The 7,244-nt window shown below is 37.4% G+C and overlaps 1 long non-coding RNA gene and 1 other non-coding gene across 3 annotated transcripts; both read right to left on the bottom strand.

Moving 5' to 3' along the window:
* Window positions 1–404: 404 nt before the first annotated feature.
* On the bottom strand, window positions 405–7,208 carry LOC137034828 (uncharacterized). 2 transcript variants are annotated; one of them, XR_010896992.1, is made up of 8 exons: window positions 7,122–7,208; window positions 6,550–6,608; window positions 6,271–6,317; window positions 6,007–6,090; window positions 5,299–5,366; window positions 3,747–3,819; window positions 3,451–3,491; window positions 405–3,215 (listed from the first exon to the last, which is right to left on the bottom strand). It is a non-coding gene; the product is annotated as an uncharacterized lncRNA (long non-coding RNA). The 2 variants fall into 2 exon arrangements; XR_010896991.1 differs by having other exon boundaries at window positions 405–3,491.
* LOC137035158 (small nucleolar RNA SNORA18) lies at window positions 5,445–5,578 on the bottom strand. Its single transcript, XR_010897051.1, has one exon. It is a non-coding gene; the product is annotated as a small nucleolar RNA SNORA18 (small nucleolar RNA).
* Window positions 7,209–7,244: the final 36 nt, after the last annotated feature.

Raw genomic sequence — 7,244 nt, 5'->3', positions numbered from 1 at the left:
TGACCAATTTAAAACACTGCTTCAGGAAGCTTCGGAGCATAACGAATCAGCTGTTCGGAGCGCCAAAGTCACGTGATTTCAGCAGTTTGGCGTTTTGACACGCGATCCGAATCATGATTCGATACACTGATTCATAACGCTCCAAAGCTTCCTGAAGCATTGTTTTGAAATCGGCCATCACTAGATAAGTCGTTATTTTGTTTTTTTTCGCTTTATAATATTAATATTGTTCCACTGTACTCACATGAACTGATTTAAATATGTTTTTAGTACATTAATAGATCTTGAGAGAGGAAATGTCATTGTTCCCTATGAAGGCCTCACGGAGCCATCGGATTTCAACTAAAATATCTTATTTTGTGTTCCGGAGATTAACGAAGGTCTTACGGGTGTGGAACGGCATGAGAGTGAGTAATTAATGACAGAATTTTCATTTTTGGGTGAACTAACCCTTTAACAGAAATTACAAGATATAGGCCTGCTAGCTATCATAGGGGCAGGGCCACTGTTCACATAATGGTGCCCAGAAGAACATTTTTATTGATGGGCACCTTCTCCCTCAAGGCTATACCATACAGGGCCTGGGATAATGTTCGTTTGACATATTTTTGATAATCTTACCCACCATGCAGATAATGTACTTTTAGTAAAGTAAAATTGTTTGGCATTAAAATCCCTGCCTAAAATTGGTCCAGTTTCCTAGATTAAGGGATTGACCCCATTTTACCCCACTCTCCTCAACCTTATGACCTTTTCTTGAGCCTAAACAAAATCCTGCTAATCATTTACTGTGTAAAAGATGTGATAGAGGCTTTTCAATCAATATCAAACTGTTCTCTTTATCTATACCAAAAAAAGACAGGAGGAACTTTGGCTCCTTTTCAAGAGTAAAGATTAGATGTGGAATGGAAGTAATTTCTTCCCTAGTTGGAGTTGTAAAACATGAACAGGAAAAAAAAGTAATTTGACATATACAAGTAGATCATGACACCAATTAATTTACCAATTCCTGGCTGGAGAGCATCATCTAATAAAAGAAGGCAGAAGTTTAATAATTCACAAGTGCTGACTATTGGTAACCAGGGCCGGTGCTGCAGAGCGTCATAAAACAACAAACATTCTTTGTGTGCAGCTGTGATAAGATCCCTGGGACACTCTGATCTCTCACAGGGACAGGCATTGTTCAGTTCAAAGGACAGAACTCCTCTTTAGATGTGGTTTCTTTCAGCATTACCACTCAAAACATACTGAGCCCTAAGCTTTTGACTTTGCACAGGCGAATGGATGTTTGATTTTAATATCAGGTATGTTTGCGCTTAAATTGAAAGTCATGGTTTTAACTGAGTCGTTCAAGGACCAACATGCTTTCTTGTCCCAGTAAAATGTACAAGACAGTGAAAATGCCAAATATTTCAGGAGGAGAATCAAGAAATTGTTTGGCCAGCAGTGGAAATGTTTACTTGAAAAATTATCTTCTGTAGACTTAAATAGATTGACCAATCGTGTTTTTTCTTCATATCAGATTACATCTATATCTCAACACAAAGATCATTTTACACCTTTACAGCTGAAGCCTTTAGTTGTTTGCATTTTGTTTGTTTAATAATCCATGAATATTACAGGCTTAATGAAAGCAAGTTTGTGGAAATTAATCCAAAGGAGATTAAAAATAAAAGATGCATAATTAACATTGTTCAGGTCAAGCTACAGTAAAGACTTATCACTCCTGACTAGACACCTTATGAACAAATGCTCAGCTGAAAACGACTCTAAGACATTCCCCAAAGATCAAACAAAGCAACAGAACATTCAAGCTCTCACAAAATAAGGCTTAGTTACACACTCAAAGGCAGCTTGTCAAAGCAGAAGTGGAGCACTGAAAGCTGCGTTCTGCAGAGAGAATCTTTTAATCTGAACCCCATGACCCACATGAAGCCCTGAGAACCAGTCTCTCACCGCCATGGCGCTGGCTACATGAGGCTTTCAGACTTCAAATCTTAAAAAGGGTCATGACATGGATTTTTTTTATTTTATTGTTTGAGGTTTACTTGTGTGTATATTATATATATATATATAGATTTTCAAACCTCATTCTGGCCTATCTGAAACAATTTAAGAGGTGGCTCCTTTAAAGGATTAGTTAGTTTTCAAATGAACCCCAAGCTTCTCAACCTCAAGCCATCCTAGGTGTATATGACTTTCTGATGAACACAATTGGAAATAATATCCTGATGCATCTGAGCTTTATAATGGCAGTGAATGATACCAAGTATGAGCTAAAGAAAGTGCCTCCATCCACATCCATCACAAACATGTACTCCACACAGCTCCAGGGGGTTAAAGTCCTACTGAAGCAAAACTTATTTAACAAGTTACGAAGTAAAACTTCTAGCTTCCAAAAGACTGCCTTCCGTATTCCACTTAAAGTTTAAAACTAAAAAAAATTTAAAAAAATAAAACTTTGCACTACGTCCTACACCTTCCATATTTATCTTACAGAAAAAAAATAAACTGATGCAATTCCAGTTCCATTTTTTCTGTAAGTAGAACACGGAAGGCGGTCTGGCGGAAGCTAGATATTTTACTTCATTACTTGTTAATTACAAGTAATGAAGTAAAACACAAATGCATTGCTTCGCTTCAGAGGGACTTTATTAACCCCCTGGAGCTGTGTGGAATGGGTTTATGAAGGATGTGGATGGAAACCCTTTCTTCAGCTCATCACAGGTCAGGATATTGTGTTAGGATATTCTTTAATAAATCTCTAATTGTGTTCATCAGAAGGAAGAAAGTCATTCACCTAGGATGGCTTGAGGGTGAGTAAAGCTTGAGGTAATTTTCATTTGAAAGTGAACTAATCCAGTTCAAATAACACCACCATGACTGGGTAACATTGCATAGAAAAACACCCCTCTACTATTGCATGCGAGTGTTAGGATATGCATATAAAACCATATAAAAGAATTTGTCTCAAAAGTTAGTTTAATTGCCAAATTACATGCCCAGAGAAAAGGTTTGCATTCATGTTGGAAGATATTTGGAATTCTACACTGGCTCAATTATTAACACTTCACCATTTGTCAAAAACATTTAAGAACTTAAAAACCACTACATTGTTAAATATGTTTTAGGGTTGATTTATTGAAAACTATTGCCACAACTCCAAAGCAGATGAAGTTTTAGTTTCCCATGCCGTACGATCTCACCAGCACCAACTGTTTTTAAAGACAAAGAACAATTACATTAGTAAATCGAAGTTCCAATATGCCACTGACACTGCTTTAAGTAAATCAAGTGTTGCCCCAAAGACCACAGGCATTTTATTTAGCAAAAAACCTGCAAAAAAATCTCATAGGGCAGTGATGTGGGATCACGGCGTTAAGGATCGCCAGTGAGGAGAAGTGGCTGACCCCCTTTGAAAGTGATCCAAAGATGTGGAACGGCTCTCACCTTGCGAGTCTGGCAGGAAACCCTTCACTCCAAATCCAAACCTGATATAGAACAAACAATTAAAAAAAAACCCCAACCCTGTACAACCTTGCATTTACAGTTTAAGTGCATTCAAGGAAATGTTCCTAATGAATCAGAAATCAGTACAACTGAAGTGACTCATTAGGATGGGTTTTAATTTTTGGTCATGTCCACAGCAAGTCAGGAACCACATATCCTAAAAGCCTTGGTATATGACCAAATACATCACGTTCATGCAACTGGGAATGTTCAAGACCAAAAGAAAGAAGCCTTACTTGTCATTTTGTGGCACTGGGCGCAAGAACTATGCCCCGCCACCATTTATTCTTCAGTCTCACCATATGGGACCTGCAGGCACAAAAAACAAACAAGTAAGGATCATCAAGACACGCTGAACTATTGAAACAATGTCACAAGGCTTCTAAAAGGGGCAGGTCACAGTATGCCGATATCCTCCCCGGAGAGCATCTTTGAGTGCTGGGGGTTATATAGGGTTAAGGTGGGGCATGTTGGGTATGTGCAAGAATTGACAGCACACCACTGACACTCATTCCACACTCTATTAGACAGGCTGTGCATGAAAGTATACATCAAAAACAGCACAGCTTGGGCTGCATGATTAACTAAAACAAATCATTATGTCTTACAGCAAAGGCTGCAATTTAATTGAACAGGCTGTCAACAAAACGGGTTTTAAAGTGTCCTATTTATGCCATTTTAATTTTGTTTAGGACAATAGGCATCATATTTTTTATATATATTTATATATAGCAAATTGCAGCATCATGGTGTTTGAAATGGTTCCATAAAAGATTCGATCCTTTATGGACCCCTCCTTTCACCAAGCCTACCGCTTACAGTGCATGTCAGAAACAAAATGCCCATTAGCATATCTGAACTTCAGCTTCAGATACGAACAGTAACGATGGATTCTGCTTTTCATTATCAACACCAGCATGAGTCTTCATCTTATTGAAGTGCATATTAAGTGGTGTTGCAGCGCTGAAAACAGCTACAACTATAGTGTTTGAGGGTCAAAGTAGACATTCACAGCCAGTGAAGACCATAGGTTGGCATTAATTTGTTACATCGTTATGGGGCATGTAACAGGAAGAGACTAGAATTTCTGATGACTCGTTTGAGCAGTTCAGAATTGAGTTGCTCTTACCGTGCACTTTGATCTTTTAAAAACTTTGCAGACATTTTATATTCACAAACGGCTATACGAGAGAGAGAGAGAGAGAGAGAGAGAACTTCAACATCTCCCTGCCCCTCCTTTTTTTTAAGTTCAGACACAATTTACAATTACATTACTTCAATGAAATTAAGATTTTTACACTACAACTGTAAAATTACAATATGTCTTATTTGATTTTAGAGAAAATTACAGTAGAATATGTCTTAGTTTAGTAACAACGATCAAAAATATAATACAAGTCATACTGATATAAAAAGAATGTGCAGCCCTACATACAAGCACAGCAAACCTTGAGCTTTTAAACAATTAAGATGTTTCCTTGTGTAGCTAACACCAGAGTTAAAACTATAGGAGGAGAAATAACTGTTGCCAAAGCAATAAACGTGTAATATGTTATACATTGTACCATGCCAATAAAGCTCAATTGAATTGGAAAAATAAAAATCTTCATAAGGTCTTGTCTCGATCCCCGCCAGGACCCAACAACAAACATATAAGGTCCAATAAGAGCAGGTGTCGAGGTTCTCTAGCACTGGCATTTGAACATTCCAGTCAGACATACAACTGGATGCAGATACCAACAGTGCAGGCGAGTGTTTTTTGGAATCAGCCAATTTAACATTACATACCTCTAATGCGCCTCCAAACACCAAAAAAGGCATGGTGCGCCTCCTAGTGGACATCCTTCAGGTTACACCTACAGAATGGAAATTCACAGAAGTGAGTTGTTCTCCACCATGTCTGACAAACAAAGGTATATCCTTTAAGCTCATTGAAATGTACTGCAGTGTTTTCCCACAAAGCTAATGATACTAGCAACATGGGTAAAGCGATACTACAGACTTTATCTCTGAGGTATTTCCAACGACTAAGCTCTACTGAGAGGGGCCAGTCGGGATAGACCTCATTTTAATACCAGTTTTTCCAAAATACATTACAGAAAATGAAAGCCAATATTAGGCCTGTCGCAATTATCTGAACGTGGTTAGTCGGTGTAGTTGCAATTATAAGATAACTAATTGTGCAATTTAAGTTTCAATCATGTTTTGCAATCCAAATAAGGGAAATATTGCAGCTATATAATATTATAAACAAAAAACTCACAGGATTAAAGTAAATCTTACACCTTTTTTAAAAAATGTATATATTTCATTATATTAGATACAATTCAATGTAAAATATGGACTTCCACATTAAGTAACATGAAAAAGAATGAATAAAATTATTAAATCATATTTATTTGTATGACAAAAATAGTACAAAATTCATAACCATGACAGGCTTAGATACTATTACAAAAAAAAAAAAAAAAAAAGCTAACATGCAGTGACACTTACCATTTGAACAAGCTTCCTCAGGAGCAAATTTTATTTATAACCTCCCAGGATTGAGCAATCCTGTTCTGGAGGATGTTCTGGAGCCTGAAAATAAGTGAAACATAAGGAAAGCATAGCATACATACATTTTAAGCACACTCAAAGAGTGTCTGACTGTTCAGAAAGGCACATTCTCTTTCATGGTTAATAAGAGCAGTTGAACATTAAAGCCAATCATCATTACAAAACTTAATTAGTTAACTCATTATCCCAATTCATTCTTACCTACTGTCCTGTCCATTCACAGGAGGGCCCTTAATGTCACCCGAAACCTGCAAGTATACAGTAATTCGAAATCACATGAATACAATAAAAATACATAATATATCCCATGCTAAAAATGTCTCCTCTCATTAGTATCACTGTCATTTGGTGGGCACAACAGTGGGTTGCAAGAGAAGGGACTTGTAATTTATGCATTGCACTAGTTCCTAAGCCCACTATGACTAGACTGTGACTAGTGCTGTGCAAAACCTTCGAAGAAAAACTATCCAAACCACTTACCATACTGCATATGTCGGTTACAACAGGCTTCAAACCACATGGACGGACTCAAGAACTCCCTGGAGGGGGAAAGAAGATTGTCTTCATACAGGGATAGATATATTATATTATATAATATATAAATAAATAAATATCTGGATATCCCAGGCCTCATTGTCATCATTGCAACGGTTCTTACAGTGATGAAAGCAAACCTGGTGTTTTTCTAGCCACGCAGATCGAGGAATTTGCCATATTTGAGAAACTCCACATGTGATGTTCTGCTTGGCAATTTAAGAGATTTGCTCGAGCTTTATAAAGACGTTCCCCACAACGACCAAATTAACACCCACAATAGATCAGTATAGTGGAAAATAATTATTGCATTTAATTACAAAAGTAATCTTTTAGTTCACAGCAGTTTTCTCTGTGCACACGAACCTACACGACTATTCAACCACGTGGTGCAGCATACTGTTCGCTAGAACGTAAAATAATAATCACCCTGCCTTAAACTTATTCAGTGGTTAAACACATTGAACGTAACAAAACAGAACCTGGATGATTGAAACGTTTAAGCAACAACAAATTACCTAGTTTTAATTCAGACGTCTTCACAAACCCGCGTACCCTCAATCGAGTTGGAGGTTAAGGAGAAAGGAAACGGAAGAAGAGCGTCACATTTATACGGCAGTGACTGCTGACTTTACGACATT

The sequence above is a fragment of the Chanodichthys erythropterus genome, chromosome 13 (genome assembly GCF_024489055.1).
Source record: "Chanodichthys erythropterus isolate Z2021 chromosome 13, ASM2448905v1, whole genome shotgun sequence".
In the NCBI taxonomy this organism is placed as follows: domain Eukaryota; kingdom Metazoa; phylum Chordata; class Actinopteri; order Cypriniformes; family Xenocyprididae; genus Chanodichthys; species Chanodichthys erythropterus.
This window is presented reverse-complemented; position numbering and strand designations above follow the sequence as displayed.